The following is a 26,454-nucleotide window of genomic DNA, read 5'->3' on the forward strand; positions in this document are numbered from 1 at the left end:
TGCCCACACCTAAGCAAGCTTTTTTTATTTTTTGAGAACTGCAAAATTTTATTTTTTAAAAAGGCCTTCATTAAAAATTTACAACTGGGAAAAATTCCTTTTTCCCCACCCAAAGAGTTCATAAATATGGACAGTAGGGCAAGTTTTTTCATTTAAAAAGATCATGTTTGTAATGAGAAAAGGTGATAGCCATAGGCATCAGTCCAACTTCTACAAGACAGTACGATCCTTTAGCAGCCAGAGCACCAGGCTCGGCAAGGCTGCCTCACCAGCCACAATCTGTAGCTTAGTTCTGACACAGAACAGAGAGGGATACCATTTGTGTGGTACAACAAGTGAAAATTGTTTCCAAATAACATTCCTGCATGGATTCCCAAGTTTGGGAGCAGACCAGCTGAGACGAACACTCAGTGAACCCACAGACCTTGGCCCAGAAGCTGGGCCTTGAGCCTCCTGGGACCCTGGTTATGCCCCAGCTTCCTCCTCCTGTCTACTCCACCCCCAAATCCCACAGAGTTCTCAGTGGGATTTTCATGCCAATCTTTGAGCTTCAGAAAGATTGCAACAGGCCAGTGGGGTCGAGGAGACCAAAGCGTGCATGGTGGGAAATGTCCCATCCTGAGGAGCAGAGCTGTGGGAGCTGTGTTTTGTATATGGGACATATGTTTGCAACTGATGCTCTATTCATGATTTTTCCAACCCGGGCCCTCCCAATACCGGACAGAGCAGAGAAGGAGGGGGAGCCTTCATGATCATAATCACAGTGAGTGACGATCATGAGGAGGGCGTTGGAAGGATGCCTACCGTTCACTGAGTGTATATGTTATGTGTCAGGCAGTAGGCTAAGGGCTTTACGCACTTTGCCTCATACTCTTTTCAGTATGAGCACCATTCTTATATCCACCCTAAGCATGAGGAAACCAAAGCTTAGGGGACGTAAATAACTTGCCTGAGTCACAGCTAGCGAGCGACAGTGTTAAAATATGAACCCTGGTCTATCTGATTCTGGGGCCCAAGTTTTGGGCACCTAATAATCTTGATCCTGAAATAGATAGAAGGCCAGCAAAGGAAAGGAGACAAGCAGAGTGCTGGGACACATTTTAGGAAATGACAAAGTAACTCTTCAGAAAGCCAAGTGCTAGAGATATTTGTTCAGCTCCTGACTGAAGAGAAAGGTGGACCCTTTGCAAGCTCACAGACATCAGGGTGGACATCTTGGCTGGATGTAATTAGGAGCTGTGGGGTCTGCTTCTCAGTCCTACGGGAGCCTTTTGCCATCTAAACATCTTCTGTTTCCTTTCCCGGACTAGTTCTGCTCAGTGAAGCACAGCTCATTCTGGAATCTGTGACTTCTCTGGAGCACTTTTGCTTCTTCTCAGCCCTTTTCCCCTGGATTTGAAGGATCTGTGTGACTTCATGCAGCCCTGCTATGGAAGATTCCTCCTTGGAATTAAGCTGGGCACCCAACAGGTGTGGTCACTGGCTTGGATTGTGTCTCTGAATTAACAACTTTCCCACAAAAGGCAGGAAAGACTCATTGGAGCTTCACCTTACCAGATGCTAAAGAAACACATTTCCTTTCCTCAGGCCTGCAGTGTCCACATTCTGTGAAGCCTCAATGGTGGGGAAGTGGCTGAAGCTGGAGGTGCCCCAAGCCCACACCTAGTCAGTGCTCCTGATCACCCATGATCAAGAGGCTGGGACTGCTTTCCACCGGTGGAGAGAAGTAGCTCTCTCAGGACAGCAGAGTCGGGTGCTGGTGTTTAAACCTCTTGGCCCACAAGAGCGAGGTGCTACCAGTCACCTTCTTTCAGTGTTCATAAAGCCTGGTGGTATAACAGTGTACCTCAGTTGTACACAAAGTTTTTTTTTTCCTTTTTAAAGTTATTTGACTATTTTTTAGATTTAAATTTTGAATAGATGATATTCATACAATATGTAGATATAAATATGTTGGGCTCCAGTACCGTGTGAGATGGATCAAGTATGCTTCACCCTTTCTCTCCCACTGACTACAACTATAAAACCTGAACAGAATATATGTAGGATTTGAAGACTGTGAAAAGTAAATAGCAGCAGGCAGATGGAGGAAAAACACCAGAATTAAAAATACCATCAAATCTCACCAGTGATAAGTTCACCATGTTTTTTTCCCATCAGCATCCCATGACCTGAACTCAAAGCATCCAGAAACCCAGAAATAAACACTATTGAGCAGAGAGAGCTTTCGGAGAAGTCCTCTAGCTATGGCTCAAGGATGGGACAAAGGAACTTCTAATGTGCCATAAGGTAAGGAAATGTCCCATTTTACTTTTTTTTATCTCCCTTCTCATGTTCCCCAGCCCTCAGGGAATCTTGTTGCAAGGGCAGTAGCAGCCTGTGAGAACCCATGAGACCCAAAGCTTTAAGGGCGAGGCATCGTCTTCCCTGGTAGCAGTATAGTTCCAAGAGGATGGGTCAAACCCCTGTTGCTTCTTATCCCTCTCACTGTCCGCCCTCCATTTGGGCCAGGATAGAGGCCAGCTGAGGAAGCTGTGGGAATATGCAAAAGAACAGAGCAACTAGAGCCCCAAGTCTGGCCAGAGAACCATAAAGGTCTCTGGAAGATTATGGAGAAGGAGGAGCTTGGGAAGATGACCCAATAAAGATGTTTAGGACTCCAGAGCTCACCCTTGAGCAGCACTGATCTGATCCTTTTTGGTATACCACAGACTTTGAGAAGTGAGCTGATAAAGCACTGCCTGGGTCTCAGAGTGATTACTGGGTGGTGCATATCTTGGGCAGATCTGTAGAGTAATACAAAAACTTTTGAGAACTGAACTTATATTGGAACCATAGCCTATAGAAGATGACTGAAAGTTGCAACCTAAAACTAAACAGATTAATTGTGTGCTAAAACAAAAACACATGGAAAATATTTTCCATGAAATTTAAAATAAGACCAAGATCCTCATAACATAGTACTCAAAGTGTTGAGAATACAATCCAAAATAACTCAGCATGTCAATAACCAGGAAAACCTCAACGTGCATGGGGAAAGACAATCAATAGACACCAATGTTGAGATTATAGAGATATTGGAGTTATCTGACAAAGACTTTTAAACAGCTATGATGTAAATGTTCCAAAAAGCAGTCATCAGCATTCTCACAGCAAATGTTAAAAAAGACTCAGTCAAGAATAAAAGATATAAAGGAGAACCAAATGGAAATTTAAAAATAATAACATATAAAAATATCTGCTACTGAATAGCAGAATTGAGGTAATAGATGAAACAGTCAATGAATTTGAAGACAGATCAATGGAAATTATCAAATCTGAGCAATAGAGAAAAAAGATAGAAAAAAATTAACAGAGCCCCCATATCTGTGGGACATTAACAAAAGATCTAATATTCATGTCACAAGAGTCCCAGAAGTAAAGGAGAAAAAGTACAGTGTTGAAAAATATATGAAGAAATAATGGCTGAAAACTTCCTAAATTAAGTAAGAGATATAAACCTATAGATTCAAGAAATCAAGGAAATTCTAAAGAGGATAAACCTAGAGAAACACATATCCAAACATTTTGTAGCTAAACTGCTAAAAACCAAACACAAAAAAATCTTAAAACAGCCAGCGAAAAATGATGCATAACCTTTCAGGAACAACAATTTGAATGACTGCAGATTTCTTATAAGAAGCCATAGAGGCCAAAAGAATTCTCACAATATTTTTTAAATGCCGAAGGAAAAGTATCAGCCCTGAATTCTGTATTCAGCAAAAATATTCTACAGAAATATGGGCAAAATAAAGGCAGTCAGAGATGAAGGAAAACTAAGAATTCACAGCCAGAAAATATGCCCTAAAATATTTGTTAAAGGAAGCTCTTTGGACAAAAGGGAAATGATGCCAGAAGGAAATTGAAATATCAAGAATGAAGGAAGAATAGAAAAGGTAAATATAAAATACTAGTTTTCTCCTCTTGTATTCTTTAAAATGTATTTGACAGTTGAAAGGAAAAAATTTTACATATATAAAAAGGGAATATATACAAATATATATATAAGCATTTGACAAAAGTCAACACCCTTCCATGATAAAAACAACTAGGAATAGAAGGAAACTATGTAACAAAAGCCATATATAAAAAAATCTACAGTGAATGTGAAAGACTGGAGCTTTCTCTGAGATCAGGAACAAGGCAAGGATGCCTGATTTCACCACTTCTATTCAGCATGGTACTGTACATTCTAGCCAGAGCAATTAGGCAAGAAAAAGAAATAAAAGGCATCCTAACTGAAAAGAAGTTAAATGTTCTGTTTGCAAATGATATGATCTTATATGAGAAACCCCTAAAAATTCTACCTGAAAAAAAGTGTTAGAACTATTAAATGAATAGCAAAGCAGCAGGATAAAGAGTCAACACACAAAAATCACTTGCATTTCTGTACAGTAACAATGAACCTCTAGCTAACATTATGCTTAATGGTGCAAGATTGAATTCTTTCCCCCAAAGAGTGGAAACAATATATAGTACATCTATTTATTATTGCCCCAGGGTGGAAACAAACCAAATGACCTTCATTGGGTGAATGGCAGTAAGAGGAATCTGTGTTGCATCCATATATGGACTGGTACTCAAAAATAAGAAGGAATGGACTTCTGATCCGTGCAACAATTTGGATGGATCCCAAAGATATGTTGAGAGAAAAAACAAAACAAAACAGCAGTCTCAAAATCTTACATACTACACAGTTCTATTGACATAACTTTCTTGAAAAAACAAAATTATTAGAATGGAGAATGGATGAGTGGTTGGCAAGGGTTAAAGGTAGTGGGAGGTAGTGCATTAAAGAGATAGCATAGGGAGATTTTTGGGGTGAGGGAATAGTTTAGTATTCTGATTATAGTGGTATTATATGAGTCTATACATATGTTAAAATTGATAGAACTCTACAAAGAAAAGACTCAGAAAAGGGTAATTTTAGTGTGTGTACTAATTTTAAAAATGAAATATTGAACAGTATGTAATGAATTCTTCCTCCCCCTATCTCCATTCACCCTGTTCCTACCCACTCTCTCTTCCAGAGATATCCACTGTTACTAGTTGCTCATACATCCTTCTAGTTTATGTATATACAAACAAATATATTAATTTTCCTCTTCTTCCTCACAAAAGCAACATAGTTTACACAGTATTTATTTTACTTAATAATGTGCCCTGGGGCTCTTCCCACATCAGCAGTAAAGGGTTCCTCTTTGGCTCCTAAATTCTAGGAGAAGATTTAGTTTCAGGCTTAGATTTGGTTTAAGTGATAACTTTCACAAATTGCATGCAAAATCCTTGAGGAAGGATTTGTTCTCTGACTGTCCCTCCAAAGGGCAGGGAGGGTCTACTACCTGAGGTATCCAGCCAGGTACTTGGTACACACAGCCCCATTGCAATTTGCCAGATTCAAACTGCTATTGTCTCAGAGTGCTTGGCTTATCTGGTAAATATTTGTAGAATACATGGCTTCATTTCAGTGTGGGTTTAGTGTGGTACCCCCATCCAGTCCCTGGGCCCTGGCTCTCCATCCTGTAAAGCCATCACACACCAGAGGCGGGTGCTTGGACCTTTGGCTTAGACAAACTGGTCCTTCCCATGGCCTCTGGTCCTCAACACCTACCCCACAACCAGTCATACTAGCCAATCCACATCTCCCTGACACTCTATTCCCAGGATGCTTTTTAATTCCAGCATTTGACCCTTACTGATCCTCAGCCTTCTGTAAAGACTTGTAAATATTCCCTTCATCACACTCTCCAGAAAGTTAGCCATGTATTTGAAAAATAATACAAAATTTTGGTCAGCGTGAACTCTTGACCAAGCCTGCACATGATTGTTACTCTTCTCAGCACACTCCTCCAATGTGAACAAGAGGATCTAGATTCTAGACTGATTATTCCATTTTGGATGTAGAGAAACAGAGGTTCCCATAATTTAATAATCAGCAGAGGGAGGATACAGGATGATATACTGAGAAGATGGAAAGAGTACAGGTTTTGGGGTTAGATATTCAAGATGGGGTCAAATTCTAGCTCTACTACTTTCCAACTGTGTGACTCTAGCAAGCCACTTAGGTTTTCTGAGCTTCAATTTCTTCATCTGTAAAACCCATGAGGTGGTTATAAGGATGGAGGGACAAGATATATAAAACACATGGTATGGTGTATGGAACATTGCTAGTATTTGGGGAAAAGGAGAAGATACTAGCTTTTTGTCTCTGGACAGAGGAATTTCTCCCGACATCTTTTTTGTGTCTTTGGACAAAGGAATTTCTATCAAATTCTTCAGGCTATGAAGTGGCTGGTGAAGTGTAATGGTCAGACACCCTACACTGCCTGGGTTTAGTCATGGGTCCATAATGGTCTGACTTTGGGCAAGCTGCTTAATCTCTCTTGGCCTCAGTTTTCTTATGTGTGGAAATTGGCATGAAAACAGTACTGACCTTACAGAGTTGTGGCAATTTAGTAAGATAATCAAGAGTAGCGCCTGACATATACAAGGGTTCAATAGATCTTACCAGGAATGCAAGAGGAGAAGCCAGACCCTGAGCCTCTGCTGATGTCATGACTGCTGACATCCGACTGGCCTAAAGCAGTCATGCAGAAAGCACGTTCTGCCCACAGTGAGAGGAAATACATTTTGCATAGAAAAGAGTGTATATATATATATATGTAATTCTATTACAGGGGAGTGAAGATTAGGAGCAATAATCCAATTTACCACAGGTGCCTGGGACTTTGACACAGGCTGCAGCAGAGGAGGAGCTGTTAATGGTACTGATCTGGTTCAGACAATGGCCTCATAAACAGCAATGATAAGAAAGTAAAAATAATACCTGCCTTTTATGGAGTAACAACTATGGTGGGAGGAGCCATTCCAGAAAACAGGAGTATGAGCTGGGCAGTCAACTCGATGAATTTTCTTCCCTTCATTTCTGACTCTATGTCTCTCCCCTCTTACAATGCTGTAGTTCATGGTATGGGCAGTCCCATTGCAAGGACGTTAATAATCAAGATGAAATAATAACAACAATAATGATAAAAGTAATAGTAACAATATTTGTCAGTTACTCTGTGTGTGTCAGGCACTTCATGCACATTATGTCCTTTAATCCTCTAATCGTGTGGTGTGTGGGTAATTTTTATCATATTGGAGATGAGGATGGTGAGCCTTGAGACCAAGTGGCTCTCCCAAAGTTACATAGCTGTTGGGAGAAGAGCTAGAATCTGAAGTGTTTGAATCCAAAATCTGTGTTCTTATTCTCCCAAACCTCCTCTTCCCTGTGCACCACACGGAGTTTCAAGGACCTCTGTTCTCCAGACTAGAGTGGAGCAAACGTGCTAGACCCTCCGCCTACACTGGAGTGGTACATAAAGAGTAGCAAGGATGTTGGTGCTTATGTTAACAGAAAATGGCATTTCTCAAATCCACGAAGGATGTTCTGAGCTAAGTGTTGAGTAAAAAGCCCACTGGGAAGATGTGTGTCCAGGAGCTGGTCTGTCTGGTCTCACAGGGTTGGGTGGAAGGATGGGGGAGCTGCAGAGCCCTGACCGATGGAATCTGTGGGCCTCCCCAGCTGATGGCTGAGGCACCAGGCTCTGGAACTTGGAGGCTTCCCAGAAGAGCTTCTGTATTCATTTCCCAGGGATGCCTTAACAAAGTACCACAGATTGGGTTTCAGATATCACAAATTTTTTCTCCCACAATTCCGGAGCCTATACGCCTGGCACAAAGGTGTCCGTAGGGCCATGCTCTCTGGGACTGGATAGGATCTTTCCTTGCTGCTCCCTGGTGTCTGGCATAGTTGGCAGTGCTTGACGCTCCATGGTTTGCAGCTGCACCCAGCCCATCTCTGCTCTGTCTTCACATGGTGTTTCCCCTGCATGGGTGTCTGTGCTCAAATTTCCCTCTTAAAAGAACACCAGTCACACTAGATTAAGGGCCCACCCTCATTCGGTATGACCTCATCTTAACTTGATTATATCAGCAAAGACCCTACTTCCAAATAAGGTCACATTCACAAGTATTGGGGTTAGGACTTCAACATGTCCTTTTGTGGGGCACAATTCAGTCCGTGGCATGCACCATGACCTGAGCCTTGGGTGGGTAAGCACACTGCCTCACCGTAAGCCTGGCCTCGGAGCTCCCAGGGTGGCTGAGGCCCTGGCTGGCCAGCATGATCCAGAGAGGTCGGGCTATATAGTTCTATTCCCTTACAAGGGAGGGACCATCCCTCACTTTGTGACTGAAGACTTGCCAGGTCCTTGAAACATCTGGGAAGTGTTTTTATTGAGGCAAGTTGAACATTTGAAGAAAATGTCAGCACACTTTCCTGCCTGGTGGCTCCCCTCTGATGCACCACTCTCACAGGGCCTCCTACCTCTTGTGGTCTGCTGGCCGAGAAAGAATGTGGGATTTCAAGGGGAAGCCCTCTCCATTACGCACTAGCTGTTTAACCTTAGGAGTATCCTTTCACCTTTTGGAGCCTCTCTTTTCCTATCCTGTCAGCATAGACCATCAGCACTTGGAGTTGTGTTGAGAATGAAATGATACAGTGTACATAGTAAGCGTTCAGTGATGTGTCCATTTCCTTCCCTTTCCTGTGCTTAGTAGATGGATCAGAAGGATGAATAATATCAGTATCACTTCACTAGTTCAATTCACAAATGTTTATTTTGTACCTACTATATACCAGGCTTTGTGCTAGACCCTGGAGGTACAAGAAATTATACGATCAATTCTTGTCCTCTAGAACACACAACCAAGTACAAATGTAGAAGGTGTTAAGTGCCTGCTCTGTTCAAGGTCCTTCACACATAATACCCTAATTTTGACAACATTCTGTACATTAGCATCCCCATATCGCAGGGGAGGGAGCTGAGGCTTAGACAGGAAATAAACAACCAACGATTGTGGATTTGAACTGCCCTGACTGAACCCAAAGACCTTGTCTCCTGATAGATACCGCTTACAATTCTAAAACTGTGACTCAAAGGAGGAAGTTATTTTTTACCTGGCTCCAAAGCCTTGCCCAAAGAGGAGCTGGTTCTAAGAAACAGACAGGTAGTGCCAGCATTTCTGGTTGGTGTGTGGCCCCCTCAAGACCAGCTTGGAATGATGGCCCATTTTTGAGTTCACATTCTGGCATGTCTTTTTGGTTTTATTCCTACTCCTACCCTGGATGATATGCATTTGATGAGTAGCTATGAGAAGATCAGCTTTACCTTTGGAGCTCCTGTTCCCTTTAGCATATTTCAGTTTCTCAGGCCCCAAATGAGCCAGTTTTGATTCAGAGGTCCAGTCATTTCATTATACAAGACTCTGAAGCTTGGGGTCAGTGTTAACACACACACACACACACACACACACACACACACACACACACACACACACACCAAGAGGTCTGCAGTGTGACTCAGGAAATATTCTAACAGGCTTCCCAGGAGCTAGAACTGTTAGGGAGGGTGTTGATAGGCCATGGAGACAAACAGGATCTACTGCTCATCCCTGGCTTATAAACAAATCCCATTTTGATTTCAACTACTGACAGCTTTTTAAGACCCATTCACTCTCTTTCCCCTTATGCCCCACATATGGGCAAACTGACAAAAATGCCCAGGCACACCTTCTTTTTAGCACCAATGGAGAGTTCAAACCATATATGCCCCTTCCAGCAGGTAGGAGCCCTCACCCCAACCCCACCCCCTAACCACCATAAAATCCCAAGACATTTTTGGATTTTCTTAGAAGCGTGTCTTGCTCTAACTAGAAAGCCTCACTATGTTTTGTAATAATACCCCCTTGGTACATGTATGGTGTCATCAACCTCAACCTCTGAACCAAATTTGGGGTGGCAGTCCATCCTATCTCTATGGAGTGACTCACACAGCCTCTTTTCCTTGATTTCCAAGGCCCATGCTGCTCTAACATGCCTGTAATTACCTCTTCTGATTCCTGCGTGGGCCCCCAACCCCCTGCAGGGGAGTTCCCAGTTCAGAGCAGGCCCCTACCCAAATTGTGTGGTATTGAGATTACTGAGGTCCCAAGCCTGCCCTTTGGGGGTTTTTTTTTCCTCTTCAGGATATTCCTCTTACATCCTTCAGCTGCTAAGTCCCCTAACCTTTTGCCTACCCTTATACTCTCTCCTCCCCATCCTTATTAAAAAGGCACTGAAAAAAAGAACTGAATAACTCTTTCCCACCAATGTCTGAATGACTTCTGAATTTTAATACATTACTTTTGTGGGGAGTAGGCCCCCAGTAGTTTTAGCAAAAGGACTTATTTGCTAACAGTGGAATGTGGGGCATCAGCAATAAGCCTCTGTGTATCTCGGGTTCTTGCTCCCAAAACCTTCCGCTTCATCTCTCTGGTGATTCTCCTTTTGTTCAAAACTTCATTCTTCTGCTCAAAGACAACTCTTCTCTCCCTTTAGTAATTGATACCCAGTGTGCACACAATTAGCATATCTTTCCCAAGGGCAGAATTTTAGGAAGAAGGGGTGGAACCTAGGAGGTTGTGTGGTAGTGGGGGGGGGGGGTAGGAGCCGAAACCTCCATGGGGAGAAGTTACAGTGCCCAGAGGCCGGGAAATTCTGCTCTGTCCTGATTTCCAGGGACTTCAGGCATATGCACACTGATACAAAGCACAGAAGGAGTCTGACCTAGAGAACCTGATTGCTGCCAGTGCCCTCGGAGGCCACAGCCCAACCTCACACTTGCACAGATTTGGAAACCAAGGTTCAAAGAAGTACCCTACCCAAAGTCACTGAGCTAGTGCCAGGACTAGGATGAGAAATCAGATCTACTACCATTAGTATTGAGATGGATCACAATTAATCTGTTACAAATAATCAAGAATGAGCTTTGTGAGTGAATTCCTTTTCTAACACATTACTGAAGCTCACCTGTGTTCCAGTAGGCTTTCATGAATGCAGAAGAAATGGGTATGTCACTCCCTGGAATTAGCCTAGCTCTGGACATGTCCCTGGAGGTGTAGTGTGCATATGAGCATTGCCATGTGTTTGGGTGTGGGTGTGATACAGGCTGGGAACCTGTGTGCTACCATGTTAACAAATTAAAGAAGGCAGGTCCCTTTGACCCCCTATAACGGACAGCTTCTCCTTCAAACCTTTGTAACTTAAAACATATATTGGGAGTTCCTTTCTTCTCAACCATACATAAAGGTTTTGTAGGTCCAGGGACCTCACTTGGTTTTGGCGAATAGTAGGGACTGTTTAAGCAGAAAATCCTGCCCTTTCTGAATCGGTCATGTCCAGAGACACCCATGGCAGTCAGTAGCTGCCTCAGCACCCCAGGCCAGACCACCAGCAAAGAAAAATGGGCTGTGGCCTTTTGGGTTTCTTTCTCAGTACCTGATGTAGTTCTCATGTCTTTTAGGACCCAACATATTGTTTCTTATAAGACTCAGGCAGGATTTCCAAGTTAAACAAGGGAGAGAGGGCACTGTCCTCCCCACTGTTGTTTCCCTGTTATTCTGATCTCTGCAGTGTCCTGGGGCCATGGCCATAGCCACCAATGACACAGTGCAGATGTGAGTTGTGGAGTCAAAGAAAGCCAGTAACCAAAGTGTACAGCCCACAGCTTCTGAAATAGAATCAGCGTGGAAATACATACATACATGTGTATATATGTGTTTGCTTTTCCTACGAAAACTTCAATTAGCAAGAAAATTGCAAGTGACCTTAATCCTCCAGCATTAAAGGGAGCCTGTGTGCTAGCCCTGGATTTGTCAAGTCAATCAGCTTCCTTCATCAATGTGGTTCCCATTAGCCAAGAGCTGCCTGGAAAGGCTTTCTTGTTTGACCTGCTTCCTCTGAGGGAGGCCTATAGTTGCCCTGTTGCCATGGGAACCACTAACAGGGTGCAGGCTGTGGTCCAAGCCCAGGCAGCCCAAAGTGGAAGATGCCTTCCTCCAGCTTTGGGTGCCTGGAGGTAGGAAGCCTGTGCCACGATGGCCATTCCATAGGCAATCTTGCTGTGCAAGTCCAGAGCTACTCAACAGATGTTGATCTTCAGCCCTGAGGCTCAGCAGGAATAAATAAGATTTCTAAGGATTTCCTATCTTCACCTTCCCCTTGTCAGTCTTTCTGTTGCTCTTGGAAGTCCCTAACTAGAGAAAGCAGAGTAGAAGGGGGAGCTATCCAAAGATGACTTCCACTCTTACCCACCCACTCCTCCTCACTCTTGCTCAGTTGCCTCTGGGATACTAAAGAAGGGAAAAGTGGGCTGGGGTAAACTTTAATTAATTTATTTTTTAACCTTTGGCAATGGCTGCCTGCTTCCTATTCAAATTTAGCTGGTGTTTATTGGGTACCTATAATGTGCTAGGCACTGTGCTAAGTGCTTTCACTTTTACAATCTCACAAGATTCTTAGGACAGCCCTGCAATACGGTATTAATATCCCTATTTATAGATGGGAGCATTCTGAGATTAGACGGGGATTAGATTATGGAGGTCTTGAAGGCTAGAAAGGAACATAGAGTGATATCAACACACTGGGGACAAAGAGGTTTGTCTTTTAAAGATTGCATGACATCGACAAGTCACTCAACTTCTGAGCCTCAGCATCTTAATTGGCCAAACAGGGACTGCCTTATAGGGCTGTGAACAGCAAATGAGTAATGCATGTGCAGTTAGCATTGGACTAGCCTAGTACACAGTAGGCACTCAATAAGTTAGGTGATGGTGACTGTTGGAAAGATAGGTCTAGTAGATGAGTTCAGGGCAAAATTGAGGAGGGAGATGTTGGAGAAGGGGAGTGGAGGTAGGTGGCTGTGGGTTTAATCTATCATTTTCAACAAGAGTGAGTAGGAAGGGGGAGCAGGGATAGCAAATCTATCAATAAAACAGAATAGAAAGCCCAGAAATAGATCCAACATAATTTGAACTTTAGTTTATGACAGAGGAAGCATTATAAATTAGTTGGAGAAATTATGAGCCATTCAAAAAATGTTACAATAACCAGCTTCCTTTGTGGGAAAAAAATTAGATTAGAGTCCTATCTCACACCACACCCAAAAATAAACTCCAGATGGCTTTTATGACATGGACATGGGGAAGGTTTTATAAGACATAAAAATCAGAAATCAAAAAGGAAAATGTCCAAATTTAGAACTTCTGAAAAGGAAAAGAAAAGGCAAGTGACAGAGAAGGATTTATATCTGAAATATGTAAAGAAATCATTTAAGTCAATTTTTTAAAAAGGACAAAGATCCCAACAAAAAGTGAGTAAAGACTATAAACCAACAGTTTACAAAAGAACTCCAAATATAGAATATACACATGAAAAGATGTCTGGGCCTCACCAGGAAACAGGGGTATCAATTTAAACAAGGAAATTCAATTTCATATTTTTACCTTGGTAAAAATGGAAAGTTATGACAATACAAAATACTGGTGAAAATGTAGAGAAACAGGAATTCAGCAGGTAGGTAAAATCATTTTGGGAAAACAATTTTGGCAAACTCTAATAAAATTGCAAATACACATATGCATTGACTGAGCACCCCACTATATAGCCTAGAGACACTTCTGTACATGTTTTATAAACATTACTTATAGAAACCAAGACATTTAAAAACCATAAAATGCCTACCAGAGCATATGTAAACTAAATAAATTGCAGAGCACCCATATGGTAGAACACTCTATAGCAACTTGAATGCATGGATCCAATCTATATGTAACAGTAGAGCTATTTCTCAACAATACAAGGGTTATTAATAAAAGCAAGTTGCAGAATATTATTATTAATAATAATATTAATAAAGTGATACCATTTTCCATACAAGTTTAAAAACATGGAGCAATGTGATATATTGTTTATTAAAACTTAGAATGTAGAATAAAATGTAAAGATAAAGCCTGGGGACACATGGAATTCATCAGTGTGGGAAGGGAGGGAGGGTAACAGGTCTGGTGTGAGGACATAGGGTATTTTAACTCTGTAATGTTTTATTTCTGTTTAAAAAGATCTGAAGTAAATTTTTTAAAGTAAGCATTTGCTCACTTCAGGTGGCAGGCACATGGATTCTTCCAGGGTTTTTTTTTCCCCTTAAAAATAAGGCCGGATCACTCTGCCTCACTGCCTTCTCCCAGGCCTTGGCTGTCCCGCACTTCTTCTCAGTAAGAAGTGGGAGCCAGGAGTCCCATCAATAACGGGAGAAACCTGTGCTGTTCTTGGCAGACCTTTTTATCTCGTCTCTGAGCGAGTGCCTCTTCTTGCCATGGCTCATGGCTCTAGCAAGGAATTTAACCTGTCTAGAGTTGTTCTAGAACTTCTAGAAAGTATAATATTAAATGCGAAGCATCCACACTCATCAACTTGATGGAAAAGTCATGTAATTTTTAAAGTTCAGTGAGTCAAACTGTGAATTTAGAGAATTATTGCATCAGATGGTCAGAAAACAGAATTCACCCCAGTAAGCTTGGGTACTATGATAGAAGTGAGGGCAGGGCTGCGGGAGCAGGCAAAGTTGGTGAAGCTCCCAGGGACCAGCAACAGTGGGAAGCCTTTATCGCCCGGAGGCTCTGGGAGGGGATGATAGTTTAACTGTGGCCCGGTGAAAACTGAAATGTGGAGGAGGGGCCGCCTGGTGGAAGCTCCGGCCATGGAGGGCCTCACCTAAAGCCAGAGACAGCACCAAAGCAGAGAGAGAACAGGGAACTGGGGAGAAGAAACACCATGACTGGTCCTTGCTCACAGCCGCTAACCTCTTCCATGTGACTCCCATGGGCTAAACCTGGAAGCCAGTTACAAGGGCTTCTGGGAGATGTAGTCCACAGGGGTCAGTCCCCCAAGGCTCAGAGTAGGGGAAAGATGGCCGGCAGTTGTGAGGAAATGAGGACTGACAAGCCTAAGAGCTAAAAGAACCCAGTCACAGTGTTTGGTTTGGAAGAACAGAAAAAGTCCTGGCCTTTGCTGCCTCTAGAGATAAGTCACTTGTAAAGAAGTGGAAATCAGGGAAGAAAAAACGAGTAAGTCTTGGTATTTGGGGTCTTGCTGAGCCTCTGGGTCAAGAGGCTAGCTGGCCTTCCCAGTCGCAGTCCAAGGGGCAGAAGGAGGCAGGAGCTTCAGTGTGGGACCAGAGGGAGCTGTCGGCCAGTGGTTATAAAGCCCCATTGTTTCTTCCAAGTGGGAATTCATAGGTAGCCATGGATGCTGAGTGCACAGAGGTGACAGGAAGTAGGCAGCTGATAGAAAGCAGGTAAGTGGGAGGGAGAAGGACCTTGTGTGAGACCCAGGAGCTGCAGGTAGTAACTGCCAAGACTGACCTTCAGCCTGCGGATGCCTGGGGCCCGTGGGAGACAGTGCTTGTCCCACTAACTAGGCTCTGTGCAGACCCCCAGGCTGGCTGCCACCCTCAGTGGTCCTACAGCAGACAAAGTGAAACCCACCAACTCATTAAGCCTATTGCTCTCAGCTTCGGGCTTCTCTGCTAAGGTCTGCCTGTCTCAGTGGGGGACAGCTCAGGCCAGGGCCACATCTGGGCCTCTGAGTACACGCTTCCCATTCCCATCATCACTTTTCTAGTGTCTGGTGGTGTGTGTGAATCTAGAGGCTCCACAGTTTAGCGATGGCCAAAAACGGAAGGAGAGGAGTCCACAGGCCCTCCCTTGGCTGTGCCACTTCTGTGGTGATATCATTTCCACTCACCCCAACCTAAGACTGCTCTAGTCAGGGAAACACAGCCCCCTACATCTGCGAGGGCTGGCCCTCAGCCTCCTTGGGGACCCGAATTCTGACCATGAAGTCTGAGTTATCCATCCACAAGGCTCCGTGCTCCTTGAGGGCTGGAGCTGAATTTTAGCCTTTAAAATAAAGTTTCATTTCCACAGCACAAGTCTGGCACTCAGGGGTTATTGGATTTAATCTGGTCCAGCCCATTCCTTGCAAAGACAAGGAAACAGAGGCCCAGTGAAAGCAGGCATCCCCCTGGGGAGCACAGGGGGGCCGGGCCTGTGCGGGAACCGAGCCGCCATTCCTCGTCTGCTGCGCGGTGGTCTCCTCCGGCAGCAGGGCCTCCTCACAAGCTCTGCTGAGTGACTTCCTGGGGAGTGTTTCCACCCGGGGAAGGGCAGAGCATTTGGCTCACAGGTTCCTGACTGCTGGCTTCCCCACCAAACACAGATGGGCTCTTCCTGGCATCGAGCTGGGTGCCATGGAAAGCTCTGAACTCAATTTTTTACAGGAAAATGTGCTGCCAAGCCGGGTCCCCTGGGGAACATTTTAGCTGCATGACTCACGGGGTGTTCAGAGATCCTGCTCCATTTAAGGATGATCTATTTACAAGCATGTGTAGGTTTTTAGGATTTTACAGTGGTTTGTGGGGAGGGTGGAGTATATATTCAGAATGTATGGGCCTTTCCTGGACTGTAAATAAAATTGTGTGTGTGTGGGTATGTGTGTGTTTGAGTGAGACAGAGAGAGAGCGCATCACTGTGTGGGAGCTTTCTAGAAACAGATAGTTAACTCTTGTCAGATATGAAAGGATTTTCTGCAAGTTAGACCTTCAGACTATCCTTCTTGGTGGCTGAGGGAGCAGACACAGGGAAGAGATGTGGCTAAGGAAGAGGAGGAAACAGCCTCACACCCAGTCCTGGGCTTAGCCTTGATTTTGTGATAGTAATTCAGATGAAAGCACCACACTTCCTCTTTACCCCAGTTCCTAAAACTGCACTGCAGGGCACTCTGCGGGAGGCAGAAGGAGCAGATGCTCCCCTGCTGGGGGCAACCTTTGACCTAGATCTAGGGAGGGATAGACGTCATCCCAGCAACCATCTAGAACCCAGAGATTTTGCTGGATACCGAAATGACCCCAGGGAAGGGTTCCCCAAAGGGCCCCCCACTACCCTAGATCCTCTAAAAGACAGTGGGTCAGTCTTGACTTCTGGGGAGGGGAGCTTTGATGAGTGGAGTGGTGGAGGAAGGACCCACAGGACTGTCACAGCCCCGCTAGCTCAGCCTGGAAAGGATGCATTCACACAGCGGCACCACCAGCCACCCCATTGTTCCAAAAAAAGCCTTGGAGCTCTTCTCTCCTACCCACCGCACACTCCATCCAACCTGTCGAGTCCTTTCAGTGTTCACTCAGGAGAGACCCCAAATCTGGGCACTTCTTCCCCTCTTCCCACTGAGCTGCTTTCATCCGAGCTCAGTTCAGTGTTCACCCAAAAGGGGCTGTACAGGGACTTTGAATACCCTTCAAACAAGCCTCCTTCACTCTCATCTAAGTAAATCTCTTCCTGGGTCAACCTACCTTCAAATACTTTGTGGGAAGGAACACTTAGGCATAAGCCTCCCCAGAGGGACATTCACCACTCAGAATCCTATCTAACTGGCTCCAATAAGGAGCTTGCGCAGCATCTGCAAAGGCAGTTTACAGAGGACTCGGGCTGGCTGCAAGGACTAAACTGAGCTCATCAAGCCTTTGGGACTGGCTGGAGTTCAAAATGCTCTATTACTTGAGTCGAGAAGTGACAGAACTCGCTGTGGCTCCCTAGTTCCCAAAGCACAGGGCCACATTCTGAAAGCCTGTTCCCTCAGCTTGCTCCAGCCTGGTCAGACCAAAAAACCACTTCACTACTAGGTCCCCTCTGAAAGTCAGCATGCCAGGGGTCAAAGTATCCAGTGTCCCCATGAAACACACACCGTTTACACAAGATACACCACCTTGCTACTCATGGCTGTCAAATCTGCAGGGGGCTTGAAGGGCTATTTTGAACTCTTACAACTTTAAGGTGACTCAAACAGATGTTAAAGTATGTTCACCCTTCTTGTTAAGGTCATAATTACAGCTCTCATTTGTGGTGATGCTTACCCTGTGTTAGGCACTGTCCAAAGCACCTCATTAGTTAATTTAATCCTCCCAACAATGCTGAGAGATAGATATTACTGTGCCCATTCTACAATTGAAAATGGGGCACCGAGAGGTTAAGTAACTCCCAAGGTCCACAAAGTCAGTAAGTGATAGGCAGCTTAGCACCAGAGTCTGTGCTCTTAACCACATATTATATATAATGTGTATATAAATAAATATCATCCTGGTTTAAAAAAGAAACACTGCATTCTTCTCTCTGAAGCCGCTGCCCCTGTGGGCAGGAGGCACAGCCTTGGCCCCTGGACCTGTGCGCTTTGAACTCCCAGTGAGCAGCTCTCAGCCTCCCAGAGTGTTGGTCATTCCAAGCACTCATTAGGGTCCAACACAGAATCTCTCTGTCATCCACTCTGGTTGGGTTTGAGGTGTTCAGTGTAATCTAATACTCTGGCTGTACACATCCTGCAGGTTTCCAAGTCTTCAGGAGTTTGACCATAGCAGATTATCAGATTCATGGGATCGAATCCTGACCTTGTGATTCAATACCTGCAGAGCTCAGGTCCTATAGATGTGGGAAGTGTAAAAGAGTGAACTGAGCATTTATTTTCGTGACCCTCTGGCACCCCTAGAAAATGTTTTTGCAGTACCTGATCTCTATTTGCTTACACATCTATTTGCATAAAAGTAGAGTTGAGAACCTGTAATCACATGGTCTCAGCCCAACTGGCCTGTTAACAAAGCTTTCTGATTGCTGGAATGCCAAGTGAACCACTGGCCTTGACTCTTCTACTTTGACATTTGGTTAAACAGAAACAGTGCCCTTATATCCTGGAAAATGGCTGTATAATAAAATATTAAGGTAACGGAAGTACCTGCAAGAAGGTGCTCTCGAGACAGGAGGATATTCCTTACAGCACAAACAGAGCAGCCAGATCCATCTGTCAATGGATGCACCATTCACAGGTCAAACTGTGGCCTCCTTGATAATAGATCTTACTTGATCAGGAACAAACTGACCCAAAAATCCAAGGTAGTCTTTTGATACTCTGGGGGAAAGAATAGTTTCATTCAGAAAATATTTGCACTCCTGTGGTATGACTAGGCATTGGACAAGGCATCAGGACACAGCAGGGGAAAAGTCCTACCTCTATGGAGCTCACAGTCTAGAGGAGCCAATGAACAGGTCAACATAGTTATGCACAGTGTGCAAAAGGTACAACAGGGATAAGCACAGGGTGACATGGGAGGGAGACATCAGAGTGTCCTTCCTGGTTTTAGGAGTCAGGGAAGGCCTCCCTAATGAAATAATGCCTGATTTAACATTCAAAGAATAAAACAGAAGAGGGCCAGGGAAGAGAGCCCTGGGAATGTGCAATGATCCAGAGGGAGAGCAAAAATTCTACAGGGACAGAGCAAAGGGGGAGCAGAAGTGAGCAGGTGTCCCAGTCTATGGGAGCCCCTCAGAGATGTTGAGTCTGGACAAGTTCTAGCTAATATAGGGGGAAAGGTCCCAAGGTACAGTACAATATACCTTTTACCTTTCCTGTGTCACTGAAAATGTGGCACATTCAAGGAATCAAAGTATTTTCTGAATGCCTATAGCAGAAAGGGCAAGAGATAAGGTTTGGAGATATCCTCAGAGAATGAGAATATGGAAGACCTCGTGACTCATATCAAAGAGTTGGGGCTTTATCTTGAGAGCAATAGGGAGCCACTGAAGGATTCTAAGTTGATCAGGCTTAGAAAGATCCTCTCGGCAGCACTTTGGAGGGTAAGTGCGGGATGGGGATCGAGACCAGAGGTGGGAAACCCACTGCAGTCATTCTGGAAGGAGATCATGGTGGCCTGACTCTGGTATAAAGTATTCACCAGAACACTAATTTCTCCTTTTCATCATTTCTGCCTGGGCTCCTCTGCCTTTTGGAGCTCTCTGACATTTACTTTACTTATCACTATTTAGTGAGAATAAAGAGACTTGCCCTCCAGAGCTCCCTCATGTCTATTCCCAAGAATATCGTGACTTAGTTCCCAAGTGCAGGAAGTAAATATCATTTCCCCAGATCTTTTTTCAGAAAAGTCACTCTTCATTTGCTTCTGTGAGATGTTTGTCTCTGGACAGTGTTTGGAACCCTGGAGCATGTGCGTGTGTGCACTGCCGTCCAGCTAATGGGTGGCTATGCTTGTCTTGGTTTCCTGGACGCAGTCAAACTTTGAACAGTGCAGCTTCCTCCCGATGCTTATCTCCACAACCCACTTCTCAGAATGACTTGCCCATTGACTTTTAAACAGCACCATTTTCAGTTTCAAGCTACTTGCTTCAAGGCTTGGAGCTCCAGGGTAACATAAAACGATAGTATCTCTTCCTCCACCTCCTTCCTATTCCCCAAACCTTGCCTGTCTCTTCTCTAGCTCCCAACAAAACAAAGCTATTCACTTCCTGAGAAACTCTCCTAAAGTGGAACCTGCCCTTGGTCCCTGAGGCCATTTGATCATGGGTCACCACTGTAATGCACTTTAAGGGGAGTTGAAAATGCAGGGAACACCATTCTTGAAAATGGGTTCCCCAAAGATGTCAGAGACATTGGGCAAAAAAGGCAAGATGACTCCATACATCTCTGAGAATGCTTCAGTGGTTTCCCACTGCCTGCAGGAGACATCAAAAACCCACTGGGTGTCTGTGCTCTTTTGGACAGTGGGGTTCAGCCCTGATTCTTCACTCTGGAAGCCCCAGCAGTGATTTTGACTAGGTAATGGCCAGGTGATTTGGAGACCCCTGCTGGCTGCCTGAACCGGGGAAAGGGCTCCCGCTGCTGGTGGATGGTTCTGCTGCCCCTGAGCGCTTGCCCATGTACCTCATCCTGGGCATTGGGTGTGTTCCTGGAGATTTGTGCATTAAATTGAATCACATGGTGAGTGCTGTTGGGGTGTGCACTTTTAAAAGGAAATCCATGGCAAATCCTTTTTTGTGAGGCGAAAAATCCTTTTGTGATGGGGAATAATCACTGCCTTTCCCTAGCCCTTCCTTTGTTGATGCTGTGAATTTTGGGGGCTAATTGAAGGGGTTCTCTTGATGCTGATGTTCCTGCTGAAGACTCTGAGCATGGTTCCTGGGGAAAGGCTACAATTAAAGCTGAGCCCCAAATGCTTGCAATATGAACATTTCCAAGGTTTGCTGAGTCTCCTTGTAACCAAAGCTTGTCTCTGAAGTGGTTGGTGCTTCTCAAAGCCTGACCAGGAGATGTTGACAGCAGCCTCAAAGGCCCTCCACTGGCTGATTCAGCTGGACCAATGCACACATTTGGAAATGGGTCAACTCCTCCTGTGGGCCTTGGCTATAGAATGATCAGGAGGGAGAAGGAGGGAAAAGGCAGAAGAAACACCTCCTCCATCGGAGGGGTTTGAACACTTACCCAAAGGGATTGTGCCTGTCACAATTAGGGCTGTTTTTCCTCCTTCCAGATGTTGTGTGTTACAGAACCCTTTGTTGGTAAGCACACATGGCAGCCTTAGGAGCAGCCAGTGCCAGCCTGAAGGCTTCAACAATGGGGGCTTGCAGTAGAGCATGAAGTATGATGTGCCACTCACTGCAGTATGAATGCCGTGCTTCTGGGAACTCCACACGACAGTGTTCCCAAAAGCACAGACCCAGTTTTGCTTTGTGAGCTTTTTGTCACCAGACGTAATGAGGCCCCTGTTTGAGTCTGCAGACTGGGCCCAAGAGAATGATTAATGGGATTAGGCTTTGCGCCTTGATCTCTTTTGTGATTTGATTCCTTGCCCTGAGCACCCTCCCTCAAGGCCGGAATCATAGTCACACCTGAAGGCCCAGGAAGATGGGTCCCAGGTAGTTTCCAGACTAACTGTGAATGTCAAAGTCTAGAGATGCCAGGCTGCTTCTGCAGCTGATTGATATACTGGAAGTCACCAAGGAGACCGTCCTGTGGAATCCCTTCTGAACCAGCCATCAAAGGGATTCAAAAACCACTGGACTTGAAAATTATGTTCACAGCACCTTGAGCTTGGAGTATGAAGGGAAGCCCAGAATAGAAAGCACAAAGACTCTTTCCTTCTTCAATCGAGAGCGCAGACAGGCTACATGCATTTGAGAACAGTTATAAACAACAGACCCACCAACTACAATTTAGGAGGTCTTATATGTAATCTGCCCAGTCCCAGATATTTTAATTCTATGTTGCAGAGAAGTAAGTGCCAGCTGGCTGCTGACCGACCATGCTCAAGGTTCAGTTCTAAACAGCACTGTTTGGGAAAAGCTCAATCTAAAACAGACAGCTCTGGATGTGTTTAGGTTTTGCTTTCTTTCCACTTTTAAATATTAAAAATTGACTCCAGCTGTGGGGTAGAAAGTAACGCCTAACCTATAAAAACATTGACAAATAAATCACAATGCAATTTGCTGCGCATTTTTGTCTAAACACTAGTTCTTGAAAGGAATTTTCCATTATTGCATCTTGGGAAGATAACTTCTTCATGAAAAATTCATTTGACTTTTATATTTCATAAAATCATCACATAGCATTCCCACATTTGGGATCTGCATGTGTGCTAGAGCACCCATGGCTTTCAGCTCGGCTTTCCAGTCTCCTAAACCTCTCTTCCATCACTTTTGTAGGAAGGACAGCCTCAGGAGCCTTACCTGGTTGCTTGAGGTTATGCTGCATCCTCTGCTTGGACCCCTGTCCTTCTGAAAACTGGGCTGAGTCTCAACAAAAGGAGAGCTCATTTTGAGTCTGGATTGCTTGCCAAACTCTCCTATGTCTGCACACCCCTGGGCACCACCCCTGTCCAAGTGGGAATAAAATCCCTCAACTGCATTATTTCTTAGTGTTATCACTGCAGGCAATAGCATTTTTCTTTTTGGGGTAAGGATAAAAGATTTATAGGAGACTCAGGACAGGGGAGGGGAGAGGGGTCTGTGTGACAGACTTGGTGCTGTGAGTCAGTCTTTAATTGCCTTTTCCCAGAAATGATGCTGATCCCAGTCTAGTTCGCATGGTGTCAACCATGGTAGGGTAGGCATGCTGCACTAACAGGCAGCCCGAATCTCAGTGATTTATTCCTGTGTCTATTACATGTCCATCACAGGCCCATGGCGTTGTAACATTTACACTGGGATTCACCTGACAGCACAACCACTGTCTGAAATGCTTGTGGCAAAGGGAAAGGCCATCTGGAAGGATCACTCACAAGGAACTGAATGCTCACAACTTATTGGCCAGAACTGGTCACATGGCGCCATTTAACTTCAGTGGGTGCGAGAAAATTAAATCCTACCTGCCTAGCAGACAGAGAACTGGAAAAACTTAGCAAGTGGTGTGGACGCATGTTACATCCAACATGTCTACCTAACTGTGGAGGTTCTTCTGCAGTATCTGTACAGCTAGCAACCCTTCTGGGCCTTGGCCTCCATAACATCATAGCCCTGGGTATAGCCCTGGGAAGCCAGGATGGATCGACACAGTCAGGCTTGAGGTGGATCCCTTCGGGTGTCAACCCAGTCCGTGTACCTCTTTTCTTAGTGCTACACCCACTACCTGCTTGTAGGGGTGGCTCTACACAGCCCTCCCTAGATTAGATCAGAGAAATGCACCTAACCAAAGCTGAGACAGAAATTTAGAATTGTAGTTCAGAAACAGCTAGTCTGTATGGTGAATGTAAATTTGGGAGTTCCAGCAAAGACATTTGCTGCCATATGTACAGAGAAACTTATAAAGATAAACTGCAGGATAAGAACAAGCCAGACATGCAGAGAGAAGTAAACACAAGAAACCCCATAAAGTGTGCAAGAGCAAAATTGAGAGAGAATGAGTCTCAGTCTGTGTGTCTAGCACATAGGCACTTGATTCTCACATAAAATCAGCACTTGGTTGGCAAGGGAGAATGAATGCTGTATGGGAAAATATGAGCATCCACCGCAGAAGATAATTACTTAGGTCAAGGACATTGAGTGTCTGGAAGATTCCCGTTAAAATACTAACCCTGATGGAAAAGATAATACCTGACACCATTAACAGCCATAGATATGTTTAGCAAGTTAATCAGCCATTTGGTGATGTCCTTAGGGAAATGAGACCAGGATTAGTCAATTTCATATATATATATATGTGTGTGTGTGTGTGTATATATATAATGGAAAAAAATTGGATTACAGAGCTTTTATTAACCTCTTCAATGTATAGCTCCTCTTCCTTCCATGTCATGAGTCCTGCTTCTAAGGACATAGGGGATTATAGAATTAGAATATCCCATAATTACTCATTTGTTTTATCCTACAAAACAGTTTCAGAATAACTCCTGCCATCATTGTGATGACCAAAAATATTTTTAAAATTTTGTATATGATCTCTCCCTTCACTCCATTAAAAAAATAGTTGTATCTACATTGTCAGAGCATAGAGATGTTAGATATTTTACCCTCCCTCTTAGCCTTCATTTAGGCTTAGTGTAACAGGTAATAATTATATTTTAATGTTCCCTAATGATTAGTGATGTTGAGCATTTTTTTCGTATGCTTATTGGCCGTTTGTATATGTTCTTTAGAGAAATGTCTGTTCAAGTCCTTTGCTCATTTTTTAAAGTTTTTTTTAATTGAGTTGTATGAGTTCCTTAATACATTCTGTATGTTAACCCCTTAATGATTTGCAAGTATTTTCTCCCATTCTGTAGACTGCCTTTTTACTCTGTTGGTTGTGTCCTTTGATGCACAGAAGTCCAGCTTCTTTATGATCACTATTAGTATCATACATCTTTTTCTATCCTTATAGCTCTTTATTATTTAGTTGTTGCTTTTAGGTTTATAATATACATCTTTAACATATCATAGTCTATCTTCAAGTGACATTATAGCATTTTACACATATGATGAGGCCCTTACTTCTACTCTCCCTGTCTGGTCACTGTGCTTCTGTTGACATACACTTCACTTTGATATATGTTATAAATCCTGAAATGCATTGCTATAATTTTTGTTTAAACTATTATATTTTAAAGAGATTTAATAATTTTAAACACTTATATATACACACATGTCAGTTTTCAGTTGATTTCTACTGACTGACTGTTCTCTTTATGGGTTGTATGTTCCTGCCTCCTTGCATGCTGGCTCAGAACAGCCTTAATTCCCAGGCCTGAGGTACTGTTCCCGCTAATCCTGTCAGGTGGCTCTTTCCCCAGCCTCAGGTAATACTGACCAGTGCTCTGCTGAATACACTACCGGAACCCTCTTCAGGTCTCAGAGTTCACCACTGTTCAGCTCTCTTCTAGGTACTCTGTCCTGCTAACTCTAGCTCCTTTTGGGCTCCCTGGGCTCATCCCTTTGTCCCCTCAACTTAAAGAATCTGCCAGGCCCCTTCTGGGTTCCCCCTCCTGGCACCACAGCCTGGGAAGTCTCACAGGGCAGTGAGTTGGGGAAATCACCGGGCTCACCTCAGTGGTTTCCTCCGTCTCAGGCATCACTGTCCTGCATTGCCTGATGTCCAGTGTCTTCAAACTATTGTTCATATGTTTTGTCTAGTATTTTGTGTTGTTTCACATTGGAGAGTGAATCCAGTCCCTTTTATTCCATCTTGGCCTAAAGCAGGGGAGTGATACAGTTTTTCAACATAATTTTCATCTTCAGGAATTTCTGTTATCACTATGTTGGGTTTTTTTTTGCCTATCTTCAATACTTACTCTTTTTTTCTCAAATTCTTTTTATCTCATTCTTCATTTTTTTATTTAAAAATGTTTCCCTTTTCACTTCTCTTTTAGGGGAATTATCTGTTGTGTTTTTTGTTCTCATTGTTCTTTATAGTTTAGTCTTTGTTGCTAAAATAATTTCTTCCTTTTGTTTTTACATCTTTCCCAAGTTCTGTCAGCTCATTTCTGACTTTTTCCTATTTCTGACTTTTGTAGTTCTTTCAAGTCTTAAATTATTTCCTTAATGTCTTTTGGTTCATTTTGAAGTAATACGTTATAATTTTGGTCTGTTTTGTGGACACCTCTTTCTGGTGTTTTTATTATTTGCAGGCTTATTAGTCTCATTGTCTTCTGTTTGTAAATAGTAATTTTGTATCAGCTTTGACTGTTGCTTATTTTTCTGTGACATTAGTTTTCTGAGCCTTAAGAATGAGGCAGGAAATGAGATTCAGGAAAGCTTTTCTAACTGCTCACAGCTCCCCTTCTGTTATTGTCCGTAGTGTTAATAAATACATGAGCTTGTTTTCTGACACTTGCAGGATCTGTTCTTTCCCTTCACATTGGATTGGACTTTTTCTTTCATCCTGTTCTCTCGTCTATGTCTATGTATCCATTTTGATTCCATTCCTATACGTTTCTCCTAACTGTGTGGCTCTGCTCCAAAGGGGAGCTCTGAGTTAGTTTTGAGAATTCCAAGGGCTAGAAAGATCTAGCCTCTCCAGCCATTCTTACTACAGGCTGCATTTATTCACTTGGTGTTGAAAAATCAACGCTTGCCCAGTTTCAGCTGCCCTTCTCAAACTTGCCCACTGCTTTCCAGTGTGTACCTGTTGTTCTCAGGTTCATCAAATCCTGCCTAGCTATTTCTTCTTTCTCCTGTACAGATCCTGCT

At 43.8% G+C, this 26,454-nt stretch overlaps 1 long non-coding RNA gene across 1 annotated transcript in view; it reads left to right on the forward strand.

Annotated features, from left to right (window-relative positions):
- The first annotated feature begins 353 nt into the window (after window positions 1–353).
- LOC130682853 (uncharacterized) overlaps window positions 354–26,454 on the forward strand; it is a 49,578-nt gene continuing 23,477 nt past the window's right edge. Inside the window, exons 1-2 of the long non-coding RNA XR_008996234.1 lie at window positions 354–763; window positions 2,161–2,289. This is a non-coding gene — a long non-coding RNA (uncharacterized LOC130682853). The remainder of the gene's footprint in view (window positions 764–2,160; window positions 2,290–26,454) is intronic.

This window comes from Manis pentadactyla, chromosome 3 (genome assembly GCF_030020395.1).
Source record: "Manis pentadactyla isolate mManPen7 chromosome 3, mManPen7.hap1, whole genome shotgun sequence".
Classification (NCBI taxonomy): domain Eukaryota; kingdom Metazoa; phylum Chordata; class Mammalia; order Pholidota; family Manidae; genus Manis; species Manis pentadactyla.